At 40.5% G+C, this 20,390-nt stretch overlaps 1 protein-coding gene and 1 non-coding gene across 2 annotated transcripts in view; both read left to right on the top strand.

Annotated features, from left to right (window-relative positions):
* Positions 1-20,390, top strand: part of PCDH15 (protocadherin related 15) — a 913,479-nt gene that overhangs the window by 344,803 nt on the left and 548,286 nt on the right. The window lies entirely within an intron of this gene.
* LOC114810660 lies at positions 1,837-1,975 on the top strand. Its single transcript, XR_003758355.1, has one exon. It is a non-coding gene; the product is annotated as a small nucleolar RNA SNORA7 (small nucleolar RNA).

A 20,390-nucleotide genomic window follows, 5' to 3' on the forward strand; every position in this document is an offset into this window, starting at 1 on the left:
AAGAAAGAGTACTATAATGGACCAGAGTGCAGATAACAAAACATCATATCTGGATTCATAAAGTGATCCCCAAAATAATAATCTTAATTTGGTTTAGTTAAGCCTATGTTGCTCCTGCAAAAAATAGAACAATTGAAAATAGAACAATAACTGAGTCTTGTCTGCCCTGCACCAACCTACAGCCAATTTGAAAATAGCAGACTCAACATTTCTTTATGGCTAATAATAATAATAATAATAATGTTGGTATTTGTTAAGCGCTTACTATGTGCCGAGCACTGTTCTAAGCGCTGGGGTAGACATAGGGGAATCAGGTTGTCCCACGTGGGGCTCACAGTCTTAATCCCCATTTTACAGATGAGGGAACTGAGGCACAGAGAAGTTAAATGACTTGCCCACAGTCACACAGCCGACAAGTGGCAGAGCTGGGATTCGAACTCATGAGCCCTGACTCCAAAGCCCGTGCTCTTTCCACTGAGCCACTAATATAGGACATGCCTTGTTATCCACCTAACACTATGAAGATTTGTTACTAGTATCTTGTAGCTGCAACTGAATAGGAAAGAAATGAACAGCATTACACTGAAGTTATGCAGGCAGGATTGTTTTTCAGTAAGATTTAAATCTCAGGTGCCTCCAAATTGGTTCAGCTGCCATTTGGAGGCATTCATTCATCCAATTGTATATACTGAGTATTTATTGTGTGCAGAGCACTGTATTAAGTCCTTGGAAAAGTACAGTATAACAATAAAGAGACACATTCCCTGCCCACAGTGATCTTACAGTTCAGAAGGGGAGAAGAACATTTATATAAATTACATACATGCACATATGTGCAGTGGGGCATGGGGAGTGGTGAATAAAGGGAGCAAGTCAGGGTAACACAGAAGGGAGTGTGAGAAGAGGAGTGGAGGACTTAGGGAAGGCCTCTTGGAGGAGATGTGCTTTAAAGAAGGCTTTAATGCTGGGAAGAGTAACTGTGTATCGGATTTGAGGAGAGAGGGTGTTCCAGGCCAGAGGGAAGATATTGGTGAGGAGTCAGTGGTGAGACAGACGAGATCAAGGTTCAGTGAGAAGGAAGTATTGTCACAGCTCTGTGCTGCTCTGTATCCTGTTGTCAGTCTTCCTAGATCTTAGAGACTGTATTGAGCCTCATCACCCAACACTCATTCCCCTTTCACTCTCCTACAGGAAGCTAACAGGGTGGTGAATTAGGACTCCAGCCTAGAAAATCCTGCCCGACAGACATATTTTAGAGTTCTTAAAGGAGACTCTAAGGCACTGAAAAGTGAAATATTGTTCTATACATATCTTATCTCTCTGGAACCATCCCTATCCATGTAGTCTTCGTGCTCAGTATTAAATCAAAGAGCTATACATGGCGCCATGGAGACAAAGCCATTATATTAAATGATTTGTATAAAGGAATTTTCTCTCCTCTATTCTAACTTTATAGCTGATGTATATCAATTTTAAGTTATTCTAGATAGCTTTTATTGTCCACAATGAAAATTTATGATTATTTTCAAAGATTAAATGTTTTTTGGAAGCAGCATGGCTTAGTGGATAAAATACAGGCCTGGGAGTCAGAAGGACCACTTGTCTGCTGTGTTACCTTGGGCAAGTCACTGAACCTCTCTGTGCTTCAGTTCCCTCATCTGTCAAATGGGGATTAAGACTGTGAGCCCCATGTGGGACAAGGACTGTGTACAACCTGATTACCTTGTATATACTCCAGTAGTTAGAACAGTGCTTGAAGTGCTAAACAAATACCATCATCATTATTATTATCATCACTATTGTTATTATTATTTTAATGGTAGATCACAGTGTGCTCACCTCTCAGGGTCGCATCTGGAGAGTTTTCTGTACTCTATCAGTCTCTACTATGGGAGGGGAGAGTCAAGCAGAGGCATATCCATTCCATTCCTAGCTTGGGCAGTGGCTAGCGAGTGGAAGGCAATCTGCTACAAGTCAAAACTCACGTGTGCTGGGCAGCAGCGACATGAGAGAGAGTTGAGGTCGGCGACTCAGGTTTACTGCGTATAAGGAGGCAATGGTAAACCACTTTGGTATTTTTACCAAGAAAATTCTCTTGATCCACTACCAGAATGATTGCAGATGGAGGAGGGGCATTCTGGGGGAGATGTGTCTGTGGCATCGCTATGGTTCGGACACAACTCGACAGCATAAGTCAACAACAACAGTGTGCTGCCTTGTTTTCTTTCTCAAAAATGAACACCAATATGTGGTTGATAAAATAAATGGAGGCATTTTTCAGGCTACTTTTCCCTATTTTTCCCCCCACCACTGAGATTTGTAGACTTTAAGGATGTAGGATGTAGCCACAAAAAGGGCTTCAAGATGAGCAACCTTAAATCTGATAGGGCAGAAAAACTGAAATAATAATGATAATAATAATAATAGTATCTGTTAAGCTTTTACCACATGACAAGCACTGTTCTAAGTGCTGGGTTAGTTACAAGGTAGTTAGTCCCACGTGGAGCTCACATTTTATTCCCCACAGATGAGGTAACTGAGGCACAGAGAAGTTAAGCAACTTGCCCAAAGTCATGCAGATGACAAGTGGCAGAGCTGGGATAGAACCCATGACTTCTGACTCCCAAACTTGTGTCTTTCCAGTAAGCCACACTGCTTCCCATATAACAGGAAAGGGAACATATCTTGAGATGTAAAGAGCTGGATTCCAAATTCAATCTCCAATTTTAAAATCCCATTTCAAAACCTATAAACTGCCTTAGCCTTCCTCTTCTCCAAGTCCCCCCATCAGTCTCCTGCCCAGGTAATCCCTCTGAAACATTGTTCAACACACATTGCTTCACCCCTCAAAACTCTCCAGTGTTACCTAAGTCCACACTGCATATCGAACAGAAACTCCTGAACATTGGTTTAACTCCTGAACACTGGCTTTACGCTCTCCATCTGCTCACTCCCATTTATCAGCTTTCTATTCTTTCTTCACTCCAGCTCACACACTGCATTCCACTGTGCTTCATTCACAACTTCCCGGCCTCTGAGACCTTATTTGTAGTCTTTCTTTCCCTTTCTATCTGCCAAATCACAGTTCTCCCAATCAATCAATCACTTAATAGTATTTAGTGAATGCTTACTGAAAGTATTCCTGAAATCCTGCCCCTTGAAGGAGGCATTCCCTGATTAATTTTTCCATTCCCCTTCATATACTTTAGACTAAAAGCTTTAGCACTTATATATTCATACTGTGAAAGTCAATCATGAATGACACTGTAGGGTTAAACAAGCAAACAAATCAACCATTTATTTATCAATGGTACTTATTAAGCACCTGCATTGTGCCAAGTGCTGGAGGAGAATATTCAGAATACACATGGTCCTGGTGTCATGGGGGTTCATGGAGTCAAGAGGAAAGGGTCATTTTCAGGAGATGCTACTGAAAGCATAGAGAGATGGGAGGGGAGAAGGAGTTTTTTCTTCCCTTACAGCCTGACAGAGTTTCATATCTTTTGTAGAAATGGATTAGAAAAAAGGCTGATGTAAATTGCAAATAAGTGGGAGAGAAAGCAGAAAACATTCTCCAGCTGCTCCCCAGGGTTGGAGCTTTTTGTTAGGTAAGGGTGATGGAAGGGTGATTTTTGGTCATGTCACCAGTTTAGGATTCAGAGCCCTGTCACATCCAGGCTACTCTCCCTTCCCACTGCCTCTTTGTTGAGAATGCTAAAATCAAAACTTTGGTGATGTGAGAAAGGGAATAATTGCTATGTAAAGCCATCTCTAGATTGATCCATCTTTGGGAATCTGCCAACCCTGAGAATCTCTGTGCCTAAAGCTGGATTAGTGTCTGCCTCTCAGCATGATCTCTGCCTAGATCTGAAAACAAGGATATAACCTTCCCATCCTTAGTAGTACTTTCTGACAAAAGGACCCTACTTCGTAGCTGTCCTTTGAAGACATATGCTTCAAACCAACTCCCTGGACTGACCCTGGTATTGACCCTGCCCATAGTCACATTAGCCAGTACTTCTTACTTCTCTCTAGGTGCCTTGTCCATTTACCTGTGCAGAAAATCTCCAACAATCAGATAAAAACTTAGAAGTTTTGAATAAATGACTCTTTCCCTGTAATGAACTGGTCCCAGTGTTCCATGACTATGTAAAAATTCAGTTCACATCTTCCAGCCCATAAGTTAAAGGAAAGTTACTGTGAAGAGAAACCGAATCTTAGCTCCAAAAGCTTGGTCTGTCGGCCATATGTCCTAGAAAATGTAATGCCAATGAATCACCTTTTTCTACCTCCTGGAGTGTCTGTCTTCCAGGAAAAGGCTTCTTTCAGATCCTTCTGGTTGCTTTTTAGCCCTTCAGGTACAGCACCGAAGATGAGAGGAAGGAAGGGAGAAAAGGTGCCATCTGGGTGAGATGGTGAGGACTCTTCTTAAGGACTTGAGAGCAGCCTGAGAAATTTTCCCATCTGTCCAGTGGTTTAAATAGCCCTACAGTTTGACCTTATTATTACTGATAGCAGCAATAATAACAATGAGTAATGATAATGGTGATAATGATAATTATGGTATTTAAGTGATTGCTATGTGCCAAATATTGTACTAAGCACTGAGGTAGGTACAAGAAGATCAGGTCCCACATTTTAAGTAGGAAGGAAAACAGATGTTGAATCCTCATTTTGCAGATGAGGGAATTGAGGCACAGAGAAGTTAAGTGACTTGCCCAAGGTCACAACACAAGTAAGCAGCAGAGATGGGATTATAAACTTACTCTTCTGACTCCCAGGCCAGTGCTCTTTCCACTACATTATGCTATTTATCTTTTTAAGTCTACAAATGGCTCAAGGCAAAATTAATTAATCTTATTTATTGAGTGATTACTGTGTGCAGAGCACTGTACTAAGCTCTTGGGGGAGTACAGTAAAATGATATAACAGATACATTCCCTGCTCACAATGAGTTTACGCTCTAAAGAGGGAGACAGATGTTAATATGAATAATGTGTCCTAGTGGAAAAAGCACGAGCTTGGGAGTTGGAAGGACTTGGGTTATAATGCCGACTCTGCCACATGTCTGCTGTGTGACCTTGGACAAGTCACTTCACTTCTCTGGGCCTTATTTACCTCATCTATAAAATGAGGATTAAGCCTGTGAACCCTATATGGGACAAGGACTGTGTCCAACCCCATTATCTTGTATCTACCCCGGTGCTTACTACAGTGCTTGGAATATAGTAAGTGCTTAACAAATACCACAATTATTATTATAAATAATAATAAGAATAAATTATTGATATGTACATAAGTGCTGTGGAGCTGAGGGTGGGGTGAATAAAGGAAGCAAATCAGGGCAATGCAGAAGGGAGTAGGAGAAGAGGAAATGAGGGCTTAGTCAGGGAAGGCCTCTTGGATGAGATGTACCATTCAAAAGCTTGACTAATTTGAGAATCCCAGCTTCTACGTATTTCCTTCCATGTCCAGCTTTCTGGGGAGAGGTTTCTGAGAAGCACTGTCTGCTAATAGAAAGGCAGCAGGAAAAGAATAATCAAGGCTTGGATTTGCTGTCCAGATTGAGAGAGAAACACATTATTTGGTAGAGTTTTGCTGTTGAAGGATCATTCTGTTAAACTTGTAGACCACTCTTCTGGTTTAGATTGATATGCCTATGTTTCATTTTCAAAAGTGATATTACTAATGATGAGAATCTTATTGATGTGATTAAGAGTCTAGCTAACAAGATAAATGTGTGACTAAAAATAATTCCTCAAACATGCATAAATATATTATTGGACAGCTTTGTTTTACTGAAGTCTCATTCCACCTGCTGTCACACCGTTTGACAGTGTCCCAGACAATTTTCTAGCCTTCTTGATTCCATTTTCCAGGTTTTCATTGTACTGATGGTCAGCTGCTGTCAGCCTTTTCTTTCCTCCCTCCTGCACACCCCCTGCAGTGACATGGTTTGGTTAAGAAGCCTAATTTATTTTTTACCATGTATTTGTATCTTAGTCTTAAAGAAATATGGACTACAAGTTGTCTTTTTTGCTTTAGGGTTTCCATGTACCACATGCCATTTTTAAAATGTATGTGACTATAGGCTTTATAACTTGCCTTGCATATTGGTTATCTTCCTTAATCAAATAATTAAATTGCTTTAGTCAGAATTAGTTTGTAATTCAGAGCTTTTCTATTTCTCCAGGAAGCTAGATGCCCCATTTGGTGACAGAGCCAAACAGTTCATTCAAAGTTAAGCTTTCCTTACTTTGTGTTGAAATAAATTGGAATTTACTATGGTAGTTCCCTGTAGTTGATGTGAAATCAATTCCTCTTCAAGACTGTAATCTTGTTATGGGCAGAGAATGTGTTAACTAATTCTGTGGTATTATACTCTCCCAAGTGCTTAGTACAGTGCTCTGCATGTAGTAAACACTCAACACCATTGATCAATCAATTGGCTAAATAAATTAAATATGGCTGTTGGCCATATTGCGTTTTCAAAAGAAAAAATGTTCTACTAACCTTTCCAGTTTTGTGAAAGAAGTTGCTGCATTAACTGTCCTGATTTTCTAGTATTTAAATGAACTCAGGCACCATTTCCCTTTAGAGTCAAAAGCTCAATAGGGATATTGTAGAGATTTTTCATGGACTTATTTTCTCTTTCAAAATCACATGTAATTTACTCACATTTTGAACTTCCAAATACTATTGTTAGGCTAGAATAAGGATTTCCTGAGGCTTAGATTTTATGAAGATATATATTTTATGAAGATGAAGATATGATATGAAACGATTTCAAGGTTTATTTCTCCAACTCTCAGTTATATATTAATTGAACCAACTTCTTGAAGTAGGTATATAGAAGGGCCTTCTCTCTCCCCAAATCCCATGTAAGCTGCTGAGGAGCATGGTGCTGTGGATAGAGCATGGGCCTGGGAGACAGAAGGTCATGGGTTCTAATCCCGACTCTACTACCTGTCTGCTCTGTGACCTTGGGCAAGTCACTTCAGTTATCTGGGCCTAAGTTATCTCATCTGTAAAATGGGGATTAAGCTTGTGAACCCTATGTGGGATGGGGACTGGGTCCAACCCAATTAGCTTGCATCTACCCCAACACATAGAACAGTGCTTGACACATAGCACTTAACAAATACCATTATTATTATTATAATTATTATTATTATTACTATTATTTTCTTGTATCTGTCTCAGTGCTTAGTACAGTGCCTGGCACATTAGAAGCCCTTAACAAATATCACTCACAATTATTGTTACTGATACTTTAGGGATCATGTTTAAATTTATGATTCCTCTGGGGTAAAATTGTGTGAAAGCTTGTAAAAATGATATGATTATTCTCATTTAAAAATAATTACAAAGGAAGTATTTTAGTTTAGTGTTCATTCTTCATATAGGTAGGTTAAAAAGCTTAGTAATGTCATTAGCTTTTGTTGAGAATAATCTTAACTTGAAAGATGAATAATATGAAAGGATCTTAGTTGATTTGGCATTGAGTAGTCTCAATTCTGTGATATTCCTTGGTTCCAGGAGCACATCTGTACATTAATAATAATAATAATAATAATGATGATGATGGTATTTGATGGAAGCACTCACTATGTGCAAAGCACTACTCTAAGCACTGGGGGAATACAACATGATCAGGTTGTCCCACATGGGGCTTACAGTCTTAATCCCCATTTTACAGATGTGGTAATTGAGGCCCAGAGAAGTTAAGTGACTTGTCCAAAGTCACAGACCCTGAAAAGTGGCAGAGCTGGGATTAGAACCCATGACCTCTGACTCCCAAGCCCTTGCTCTTTCCACTGAGCCATGCTGCTTCTTTGTAGTTACATTGCCAGTTACCTGTGCAACTTTTTGATCTGCATTTGTTTTCTCTTTTAAAGCTCTTTTCATCTAATCCCAAGGTATATTAACCCAAATTTGTTGTGTTGCTTTCTTGTTTTATATTTAAATTCTGCCTTCCCAAATATTTTGTCAGTGATTTCTGTATTCTCTTTTTAAACTACCATCTCTGTGGTGTCAATCAGCCAACAGTATTTACTTAGTTTTTACTATGTATAGAGCACTGTATTAGTAATAGTAATAATATTTATTGAGAGCCCACTAGGTAAAATTCTTAGTACTTAGAACTTGGGAACTTTATAATTAAAAAAATACTAATTATGATATTTTTGAAGCACTTACTATGTGTCAAGCACTGTACTAAGCACTTGGGTGGATATAAGCAAATAGGGTTGGAGCGCACAGTCTCAATTTCCATTTTACAGATGAGGGAACTGAGGCACAGAGAAGTGAAGTGACTTATCCAAGGTCACACAACAGACAAGTGGTAGAGCCATGATTAGAGCCCATAACCTCATGACTCCCATGCCTATCCACCACACCGTGCTGTTTTTCACTCTGCTATGTGCTGTTACACAATCCCTGTCCACAAGGAGTTTACACTCTCTTACAGATGATTCTCAAATTTTCCACTCCTGGCTTGACCACTCATCTAATCCACACTACTACCTTCTTTTCTGGCCCTCAGAGCATCTCTCCACTTGAATGCCTCTCTGGCCCTTCAAACTTAATGTGTCTAAAACTGAGCTTCTTATCCTTTAAATCCACTGTTCCTCTGAACTTCCCCATGTCAATACATGTACTAACCTCTTAGTTCTAGAAGCCCTCAACAATAATAATAATAATAATCATGTTATTTAAGTGCTTACTATGATACAGCTGGGGTAGATACAGGGTAATCAGGTTGTCCCACGTGAGGCTCACAGTTAATCCCCCTTTTTCAGATGAGGTAACTGGGACACAGAGAAGTTGAGTGACTTGCCCAAAGTCACACAGCTGACAAGTGGAAGAGCAGGGATTAGATCCCATGACCTCTGACTCTCAAACCCGGGCTCTTTCCACTGAGCCACGCACATGCCATCCTTGAATGCTCACTGTCCTTTGGCTTTCACATTCATTTAACTGTTAAATCCTGCCAGTTCTTCCTCCACAGAATTTCTTGGATTTATTCCTTCCTCTCCACTCAAATCGCTACCACTTGGTCCAGCCTCACGTCATGTGATGGTAGACTACCCTATCAAATCAGGCAATCAGTGATATGTATTGAGCACTTACTATGTGCTTGGGAGAGTGCAATGCAGTAGGGTAAGTAGATATGATCTCTGCACTCAAGGAGCTACAATGATTCTTCTCATTGGTCTTCTTGTCATTCATTCATTCATTCAATCATATTTATTGATTGCTTACTGAGTGCAGAGCACTGTACTAAGTGCTTGCAAAGTACAGTTCAGCAATAGATAGAGAAAACCCCTACCCAATAACGGGCTCACAGTCTAGAATGGGAAGACAGACAACAAAACAAAACAAGTAGACAGGCATCAATGTCTTGAGTCTCCCCCAGTTCATTCTGTTATCCACATGCAATCCAGGGCAGCTTGCAGCCTCACTCAGAACATATATCTGTACTCTTCAGAATCATCCAGTGGTTACCTGCCTCCCTACAAATTAAGCAGAAACTCCTCGCCATGTGTGTCAAGCCTCTCCATGAAATTTCTTCATTGTGGATATCAGTCTTTTAACTCACTACTCTCCAGTTTGCACTCTTTCCCCTTCCCTGGCTTACCTTCTAACTGTGCCTCATTGTCAACTGTCCTACCTCTGACCTGTCATACATGCTCTTCCCCAACTCTGGACTTCCTTCCCACAAAATACACCAGGCCATAACTTTCTCCATCTTCAAAATCTTCCTAAATTCCTACCTCAGCACCAACCACAGAATTCATATATGTCATTTGTTTCCTACGGATTTAAGTTTTAATGTACATTTTATTAGTAGAACATTTATTTATTTTGCTATGCATCCAGTTAATTTTGTAAAATTCCTGCTATGCTATCGTCCTTAGTCCTGCTACCACTATTTATAAATATTTTTTGTCTTTCTGCCCACCCTATTGGATTGTAAACTTCAGAAAGGCAGAGATTGTACATCTTCTGAAGTGTTTAGTACAGTGGTTTTCACTCAGTAGGTTTTCTGTAAGTACCTTTGACAATGGTGTCTTGCTCTTTCCCTCTAATTTTCTCCTGTCTTTAAGAATTTTCCTTGTATTCTCCTTGTTAAGGACTTTTCCTCCCTTTCCTACCTCGTGTTCTCTCTTTCCTTCTTCCTGACAATGCTACCCAGAGAAAATATCATTAGATGATAGTCATAATTTGGTTAGATGTGTGAGTAGTCTGCACCTTTGCTAAAGTACAAATGACTAAGAAATTTTAGGTCCTGAGTGGCCCTTTTGATCAATATCCATAACCTAAAGATTTTCTCTTTGGGCTTCTCACAGGCTTCTCACATCCACTGACTGGTCCCCCAACAAAGATTCTGGTTGATAGGCCCCCCTGCCAAAAAAGGGAGAAGCTGGGGTGCAGGGATAGGTGGCAGGACATAGTGGAACATGGGGAAGCAAGAGGAAGGTTCCACCTTGTTTTCTTCCCCAGTTTCATTAGTACCAGGGAAATCAATATTTAAAGGACTTGGGAAAGCACTGAATTGGCCCACTATACCAGTCTTATGGTCACTAATCTGTATGGATTTGCCAAATAGCAGCATTGCTGTCCATAAAAATGCATTCCCTTCATGTAACTGTCTGGTTTGACTTATTAGAAAAGCTATTACTAAAAGTTTATTCATATACCTGCAAATGGATTTGACTATGGCTATTTTTCATTTAGAATTTTATATATTTCCTCACATAATTTTTTAACTTAAGTGTTGTGGGAAGGAGCCAAACATTTGATATTATTAATTGAAATAACCATAGGGCTCCTCAGTGACATTAAGGAATTTCATTTATCATGTGGATTGTATTTAATAGTATTTTAACATGCCCCAGATGTTTAGAGAGCCTGTATTTTTGTTAAATAGGCACCTCAATATTCCTTTATAGGAATGAAAGAACAATAGGAATTGCCTGGGTTATGTGTCATGACATTTAATATTTAAAGTGTCTATTCTTCTTCATATAAACATAAAATGTAGTAGAACAATGTCATTTTGGGAGAAATTCATAAAGCATCATTAACAACAAAGAGCTCATGTCCTCTTTCATCACTGCCTTTTCTTTTGACCACAATGAAACAAAATTGCTGACTGTGCATAATATTAGAATTGCATAGTGGAATTATCTTATCAGAGCAAAGCCATCATTATATTGAAAGAGTGAAAACAGTGTTCATGCCTCCTGAAATCAATCACATTACTATTCTTGCTCATAGTCTTTAGCATGAAATAAATCAAGGGAAAGTGCTACATCTTCCAGCTTTTCTAAAGCTTGAATCCTAGGTGAATAGTTGTGATATGTTCAGACTAGTATTAAGATAAAAATGTAGGCATGGGTATCTTGGCACTGGAGAAACAATCCCTATTAGAATGCATACAAAGAGGAGATATGTGGCATTATAGTCCACTGGAATTCTAGGACTTCTCTACTGAAAGTTCCAAAATGTGGAAGGTAAGCTGTCCATTTACTAATCTTCTCAGCCTTGATATGGCACTCTGAGCAGGTGAAATGAGCAGAAGCAGTGTAGAGTCTGTATTAGGTTGATAAGTTTAGTCAGCAGTTTTGTAACTTTTGGGTATTTTTTTCTAAAATTTCCAAGGATCACCTACAAGAGTCCAGGACTCTCCGGCTTAAACTGAAACAAAGGTTCAGGCTAGACATATCATGACAATGTTTAAATAGCCCCCATTTTTCTTCATGGCTTGTCTAGAATTGAACTAATCTTTTCAGTTGAAGGTGTGGAAAGAAGCTAGGCAACAAGAATGTAACAAGAGAAAAATGGAAATCATTGCATTTTACCAGAATTAGTTCCTATACAGTACTCCCTAGTTGTGTCTTTGGGAGGGAAATAAAATCACTAAAAAATGATCTCTTCTCTTTATCTGACCTGATTATCTTATTTCCCAGCATTTAGTACAGTGTTTGGGACATAGTAAACAGATAGAACTATTACTAATACGATCATGTTACTAACATTATCATGATATTAGAATCAATATTTTCTTCATCTGCGCATGGGACTTCACATGATTAAAAGTAGAAAGGGCCAGAAATTTGAATTTTCAACAGGAAAATTAGTTCCTACCAGTCTTATAAGTGAGGAGAGTAAGCCTTAGATTATGCACTTGAAACATTGGTAGTTACTAATAATAATAATAATGTTGGTATTTGTTAAGCGCTTACTATGTGCCGAGCACTGTTCTAAGCGCTGGGGTAGACATAGGGGAATCAGGTTGTCCCACGTGGGGCTCACAGTCTTAATCCCCATTTTACAGATGAGGGAACTGAGGCACAGAGAAGTTAAGTGACTCGCCCACAGTCACACTAATGGACAGAAGAATTTTCCTATATGTCTGGGAATGAAGAGGAATGACCTTGTGGTTAGAGTGCTGACCTGGGAGTCAGAAGGACTTGGATTCTGAATCTGGCTCCACTACCTGTCTGCTGTTTAACCTTCAGCAAGTTATTTTACTTCTCTGTGCCTCAGTTACTTCATCTATAAAATGGGAGTTATGACTGTGAGCCCCATGTGGGACATGGACTGTGTCCATTAAGAGAGAATATCTTGCCTGCATATGATAATTTGCAGCGTGGCTCAGTGGAAAGAGCACGGGCTTTGAAGTCAGAGGTCATGGGTTCGAATCCTGGCTCGGCCACTTGCCAGCTGTGTGACTGTGGGCAAGTCACTTCACTTCTCGGTGCCTCATTTACCTCATCTGTAAAATGGGGATGAAGACTGTGAGCCCCACGTGGGACAACCTGATTCCCCTGTGTCTACCCCAGTGCTTAGAACAGTGCTCAGCACATAGTAAGCGCTTAACAAATACCAACATTATTATTATTAATTTTCTGTTGGGAAAGATTACATGATACTTTTTTCACAAAATATTTAGTCTGTTTGGGGCTATGAATAAATTATACCTTCAGAACTATGACTTTGGTTTTGCAGAAAAACAAAATATACATCTCTATGATCACTATTCATGGTCACATTTTTAAACATATTCCCAGCTTAGATCGGACTTTATTATCCAAAGTAGTTTTTGCTTGAGGAAAGCTGATTTAGGCCATATAGATTTGACAGTGGTTAAGTGGCAACATTTTTACTTCATGACTACGTGTAAGTAGCAGTAGACTATGAGATCCCACAAAGCATACAAAACCTTCCAACATTCAAATAATAATAATAATAATAATAATAATGGTATTTGTTAGTGCTTACTATGTGACAAGCACTGTTCTAAGCACTGGGGTAGTTACAAGGTTATTAGGTTGTCCCATGTGGGGCTTACAGTCTTAATCCCCATTTTACAGATGAGGTAACTGAGGCACAGGGAAGTTAAGTGACTTGCCCAAAGTCTCAGAGCTGAGAGGTGGCAGAGTAGGGATTCAAACCCATGACCTCTAACTCCCAAGCCCATACTCTTTCTACTAAGCCATGCTCCTTAGGCAAAGACATGGGAAACTCCTGGCAGCAGTCAGTGCCAAGGAAAATAGAAAAGCCTCTGAACCTGATATCTTACCTCTTGAGATATGTAAGCAATGAGGGGACATTCTTTTCCACTCTGTCACCATATTCAAGAAGGAAGGACAAAGATCATTTAGTGATAATTATTGAGGCATTCCGTAATTCTCTACTCCCAGCAAGCTGTTAATGAGCATAACTCCTAGAGGGGTCACTAAAATATATTGTCAATTGAATGCCTTCAGATCAAGTCAGTAGTAGTAGTAGTTTTTATGAAGAGGCAAGGGCAGATTTTAGTGATATTGTGACGATTGGTGGCAGATTGAACATGTGTGTTGAATGAGGAAATTAGTCAAGAATAATTCCAAGGTTGAGGTATTTTGAAATGGAGAATGGTGGTGCTGTCTACAGCTATGGCAAAGGCAGGGGGAAGAAATGGTTTGAGTAGGAAATGAAGAATTCTGTTTGGGACATGTTAAGTTTGTGGTTTGGGCAGGACATCCAAGTAGAGATGTCCTAAAGGCATTAGGGAATATAAGCCTCTTTGGCTCTCTGTCACTGGTTTCTGATCCCATCCTTGTCATCATTTTATATCACCTGTCACCTGGGGACGGGTTCGGTCAGGAATTAGCATGGTAGGAGAAAGAGACTGGAGTCGAGGTGTGAGCCATACAAAATTAATTATATGCAGTTGTCATGAGACTGTTACACACACAACCATCAGGCACTTACTCTTTAAGTCCATCCTTGGTCCTGTCAGGCATTTATCCTATAGGACCGTCCCCATCTAACACTATCAGGCACTTATTCTATGTCTGTCCCTGGTCCTGTCAGGCACCTATCCTAAAGGTCTGTCCCTGTCTCTCACTGTCAGGGACTCAATAACAAGTCCAACCACAGTGAAACCAAACCATTGCAGAAAGCTTTGTTCAATTCTTAGTCTAGTTGATTGAGGAAATGCATACCACACAAATACACCTACCAGTCTGACTCTTTTGCCCAGTTTCGTGCAGATGGCTCCACGTCGTAGAAGTTCAAAGAGTCTGGCTGCAACTGCATATCATCCTGGCTGTAGTCTTGGGTGGCTCCTGGTGGCTGTGCCATAGGGGTCTCGGCCTGGGTCTTAGGTGGCCTTCTGCCACTGCTATTGGGAATCCAGTCCTTAGCCATGTTCATTTGTTTGACCACAGTCTTAGATGGTACCACCCCCTGTTTTGGTTGTTCAGTCCCCCCTTTATGCACTCAGTTTTGGTTCAAGGGGTCACAGCGGGTTCTGATTTGCTGCTTCTGTCTCTAGCCCATTACTGGGTAAAGCTAGGAGGGACAGTTACTCCTCCTATTGTGCCCACTCCATGGGCTGTTTTTTTGCAGGATAGCTTACCTTGTGTACCTCTGACAGTATTTCTTCTGCCCGACTGCAAGATAGTTCAGTGCCTCCTCAAGGTCCTCCTTCTATGTTGTCAGTACTCCTCAAATTCCTCCTTCTGTGTTGTTGTTCATGGGGTCAAATAATGGTCACTCATACAATGGTTTCTGTGTTACAAAATGGAGTCACTCTTGCTCCCCACAGCAGTGAATTGAACATCCTTTTTGGGAAAAATATGTTTATTTGTTTAGACATGGCAAATTGAATTTCCCTTCTGGGAACAATTCACTTCATTCATTCATTCATTCATTCAATCATATTTATTGAGTGCTTACTGTGTTCAGAGCACTGTACTAATTCACTTATGTGTTACCCTCCCATTGTGAACACCTAGCTCCCTTCCATGAATAGTTCCTACTTGGGAGGAATTCGCTTTTACATTGCTCGTCCAAAGCAAAGCATCTAGGTGCTGCCCATGAATGCTTCCCACTAAGGAGGAATTCTCTTATGCGTTGTTCGCACATAATGAGGTACTTAGCTCCTGACCAAAAGCGCTCAGTGAGACACTCACCATCCTGTGGTCCCTCACTTTAGTATGCTGGTTACAGAGACAGATTGGGTGTCCATTGCTCTGGGTAGGATAGACACACAAGCAGCTGTTGCAAGTCTTGATCCCCCACTGCACAGAAGGTCAATGGTGGCAGGTACTTATCACTTGCACTCCCAGTTGGTTCCAGCTTCCTATTTTCCTTTTCCTAATCCCTGCCCATCTCTCCTCCTCCTCCTTACCTTGTTGGATGAATACAGAGGTGAGAGGCACCACCTGCCCTCCTGGCCTGGGGAGCATGGGCTTTGGAGTCAGAGGTCATGAGTTCAAATCCCAGCTCTGCCACTTGTCAGCTGTGTGACTGTGGGCAAGTCACTTAACTTCTCTGGGCCTCAGTTACCTCATCTGTAAAATGGGGATTAAGATTGTGAGCCCCATGTGGGACAACCTGATTCCCCCGTGTCTCCCCCAGCGCTTAGAACAGTGCTCTGCACATAGTAAGCGCTTAACAAATACCAACATTATTATTATTATTATGTCTAGCAGTCTCCACTGCATGGTCCCACCCATGCTTCCGAATCCTGCCTTGCTAGTTCAGGAAGTTATGAATAGCGTTTTGACCTTGAAATGGAGGATGCCCATGTTCACCTCAGCACAGAGCTCCCTTAGTTAAGGGGTGAGAGACAGAAGAAGAGCCTATGAAAGAAACCAAGAATGAGTGTCCAGCAGGATAGGAGGAGAACCGGGAATGGAGAGTGTCGATGAAGCCAAGGTTAGGTAATGTTTTCAGAAGAAGGTGATGGTCTACGTTGCCAAAGGGAGCTGAGAGTTTGAGGAGAATTAGGATGGAAGTGCATACTGTCCCTATAGTGCTAGAAAATGCTCTGTTAGACTTCTGTTCCCTAGGCAGCACTCAGGTGAGACATGAAAGTAGAAAACAGAATCAAGATGGGAGACTGCTAGAGTGTGGCTGAAACACTGGTTATTCGTTTCCAGACTACACTAAAGGTCAACAGAGCTTTGTGCTGTCCAAACTTCTTTACAGCTATGAAACCTGAATCTAACACTAATGCTACATACGACTGCTTGGGTAGTTCCTTAAGTGTTATGTACAAGCTATACTCAGCATAAAACGACAAAACAGGGTAACCAAAAATGAAATTCTGGAACAAGGTCAGTGACCTAACATTGAAGCTATGCTCACCTCAAAACAGCCATGTAAGGAAAATGAACGCCAGGGGAATGCTCAAACAGCCATTGAATGGTGAGTTGAATTTGGCAACTGAAAGCAAGAAGGAGAGTGGGACCATTTTAAATATACAATAAAGCAAAGTCACAGACAATGCTGAATTCCTGCTGAGAAATGGAAGAAAATTTCTCAGGATAGATCAGCACGGCATTCTGCTATCAAGAGAGGAGCAACAATTTTTGAGCAATTAATCAGTCCATCAACCTATCAGTATTATTTATAGAGCACATTTACAGTGCTTGGGAGAGTATAATTACAGCAGAGTTAGTAGAAATTTTTATGTCCTCAAGAGTTAGGTCTTTTCATTCCCAGGTCTGTGCTCTTTCCACAAGGCCACATGATGTATATGGCAGCAGTACATTTGAAGTAGGTGACTTCACATATGTTATTGTGCATGATCAATCACAGGGCCATGAACAGCCATCCTTTCTGGCTTAGCTAATAGAGAGAGCAGTGAAAAGAAAGAATGGGTGTCTATGGCATGGGTGTCCTTTGTAAGCTCATTATGGGCTTACTAATATGTCTGCTAATATATATTGTAATGTACTCTCCCAAATGCTTAGAACAGTGCTCTAAGTGATTCATGCATCCAATAGTATTGATTAAGCACTTGTGTGCAAAACACTGTACTAAGTGCTTGGAAGAGTACAATATACATCAAACACATTCCCTGCCCACAAGGAGCTCACAGTCTAGGGGTAGGGAGACAGACATCAATACAAATAAATAAATTGCAGATATGTACACTTGTCCTGTGGAGAAGGGAGAGAGGATGTGAAGGAGCAGAGGGGAGTGGGAGAAGAGGAGAGGAGGGCTCAGTCAAGGAAGGGTTCCCATCCACCATCCACATCAAACAGAAACTCCTTACACTTGATTTTAAAATGCTCCATTTCCTTGTCACCTTTCCTTGCTGTTTTCCTACTACAACCCAGCCCACATACCTTTGTTCCTCTAATGCCAACCTACCTACTGTACCTCAAGCTCATCTGTTTCAAGCTGAACTCTCACCCGTGTCCTGCCTCTAGGCTGGAATGACCTTCCTCTTTATATCTGTCAGATAATTATTCTCCTCTCCTTCAAAGCCTTACTGAAGGCATATCTCCTCCTAGAGACTTTTCCTGACTATCCCCTCATTTCCTCTTCTCTCACTCCCTTCTGTGTTTCCCTTGGACTTATAATTGCTCCCTTTATTCACCCCTTCCTCAGCACCACAGCACTTATGTACATATCTGTAATTAATTTATTTATATTAATGTCTGTCTCTGCCTCTAATCTGTAAGTAATTGCAAGCAAGGAATATGTCTATCAACAGCGTTATGTTGTACTCTTCCAATCTCTTAGCTCAGTGCTCAGCACACAGATTGCCCTCAATAAGTATAATTGATTTGATTGATTCAAATAACTCATTGGGAGAGTGTGGTACAGCAGACTTGGTAGACAAGTCCTCTAGCTACAAGGAGCATAGAGTCTAAAGTAGGAGACAGAAATTAAAATAAATTATAGAAAAGGGAAAAGGTAAAGTGTAAAGACATGTGCCTAAGTGCTTGGAACTGGTGTGAGGTAAATATCAAGTGCACAAGGCTACAAATCCAAGTTCATAGGAGGCTCCGAGGGCAGGGCAAAAAGAGGAAATAGGGGCTTAGGGAAGGCCTCTTGCAGGATATCTGATTCTAGAGGATTTTGAATATGGAAGAAGTAGTGGACTGTAGGCTATGAAGGTGGAGGGAGTTCCAGGTCAGGGCCTCCCCCTGACTTTGCAAACACTATGGATAGCATCACCACAGTGATGAATTAAGATGAATTACTGTGGTATCAGATGTTTTTAACGATTGTATAATTGTATTTTTTGACTCTCATTCAACCAAGAAGAATAGATTTTCTAGCAGTTCACATGCCCATAACTTTGGTCTCATCTCTGATTGATCTCTTTCATTCAAACCACGTAGTCAATCTGTCACCACATCCTGGAGGTTCCATCATAAAAATCTTCGCTTTTCTCTCCATCCAAACTGCTACTATGATGATCCGAACTTCCATACTGACCTCCCTGCCTCCTTTCTCTCCCATTCCAGTCCATACTTCATTCTGATACCCACATCATTTTTTTTCAAAAGCCGTTTGGTCCATGTTTACCCAGTCCTCATGGACTTCCAGGGATTTTCCATCTGCTTCCATGTCAAACAAAAACTTGATTGGCTTTAAAGCACTCAATCAATAAATATTATAACCCACCACAGTCACTTTACTCCTCTAACACCCACCAACCTACTTGTACCACAATTTCATCTTACTGCTGACCCCTTACCCACATCCTCCTCCTGGCCTAGAACTCCCTTCCCCTTTATATCCTATAGACCATTACTCTCCCCACCTTCAAAGTCTTAGTAAAATCACATTTCCTCCAAGAGGCCTTCCCCAAGTAAGGGCTCATTTTCCCTACACCTTTTCCTTTCTTAAACACCCTATTATTTGGATTGGTATCCTTTAAACACTTGATATTCACTTCACCCTCAGCCCCACAGTGCTTATGTTCACATCCATGATTTAATCTAATGTCTGACTCCCCCTTTAACTGTTAGCCCATGTGTACAGAGGACATCCTTCCAACTTTGTGTATTGTACTCTCCCATGCACTTAGTATAGTCCTCTGAATATTGTAAGTCCTAAAAAAATACCATTGATTGATTGATGTAAGCCAAGATAAGGGCAGAGAAATACAGAGAAAATATTGGCATTAAAAGATCAAAGTGTGCATGTGGGGTTTGTAGTAGATGAGCTAGTTAAGACAGGATGGAGAGAGCTGATTGAGCACTCTTAAGCACAATGGACCACAAAATGTAAACCATTGAGATGAATTACTGTGGTATCAGATGTTTTTAACGATTGTATAATTGTATTTTTTGACTCTCATTCAACCAAGAAGAATAGATTTTCTAGCAGTTCCAATATGATAATACCATTTGGGTAAAAAGGATTATACCAAGAATGATAGGATTGGAAAAATTTAGGATAAATTACCTAATCAGGGTCTGGCTCCTGAAAGCCCAATCCAGGCTGATAAATATGCATACTTTCTTTAACAAGTTTTCAAGGGAAATCTACCAACCTCCCCCAAAACTTTGTTCTAGTCAATGATTTTCAAATTTCAAAAAAATTAAAAAACAAAAGGGCTTTCAAAATAGTATAAACTGTTTCTCTTTTCCATGGTGAACCTGTGACTATGGTTTTCAAAGGCAGGGATTATATTTCTACTTCTGTTGTACTCTTTCAAGTGTTAAGCACACTGTTTTGCACATGGAGGGTTCTCAATGTGGCTGGTGAGTGGAAGACAATCTGCTAAAAGTCAAAACTCACCTGTGCTGGGCAGCAGTGGTAAGGGAGAAAGTCGAAGGCAGAGACTCAGTTTTAATTTGAGGAAGGAGGCAGTGGTAAACCACTTCTTTATTTTTACCAAGAAAACTCTTTGGATACACTACCAGAACGATTGCAGATGGAGGTGGGCATTCCAGGAGATACATGTCCATGGTGTCTCTATGGGTTGGAGACGACTCAACTGCATAAGACAAGGGTCTCAATGAATGATTTAGTGATTTAAGGTGATTTAATTTAATCTTTGACACTCAGAAATTTATCCAACTCTCAAATAGAGCATATATCTATTTTCTATGGTAGTGGGAACATCTTCTCCCTTTAAT

The sequence above is a fragment of the Ornithorhynchus anatinus genome, chromosome 3 (genome assembly GCF_004115215.2).
Source record: "Ornithorhynchus anatinus isolate Pmale09 chromosome 3, mOrnAna1.pri.v4, whole genome shotgun sequence".
Classification (NCBI taxonomy): domain Eukaryota; kingdom Metazoa; phylum Chordata; class Mammalia; order Monotremata; family Ornithorhynchidae; genus Ornithorhynchus; species Ornithorhynchus anatinus.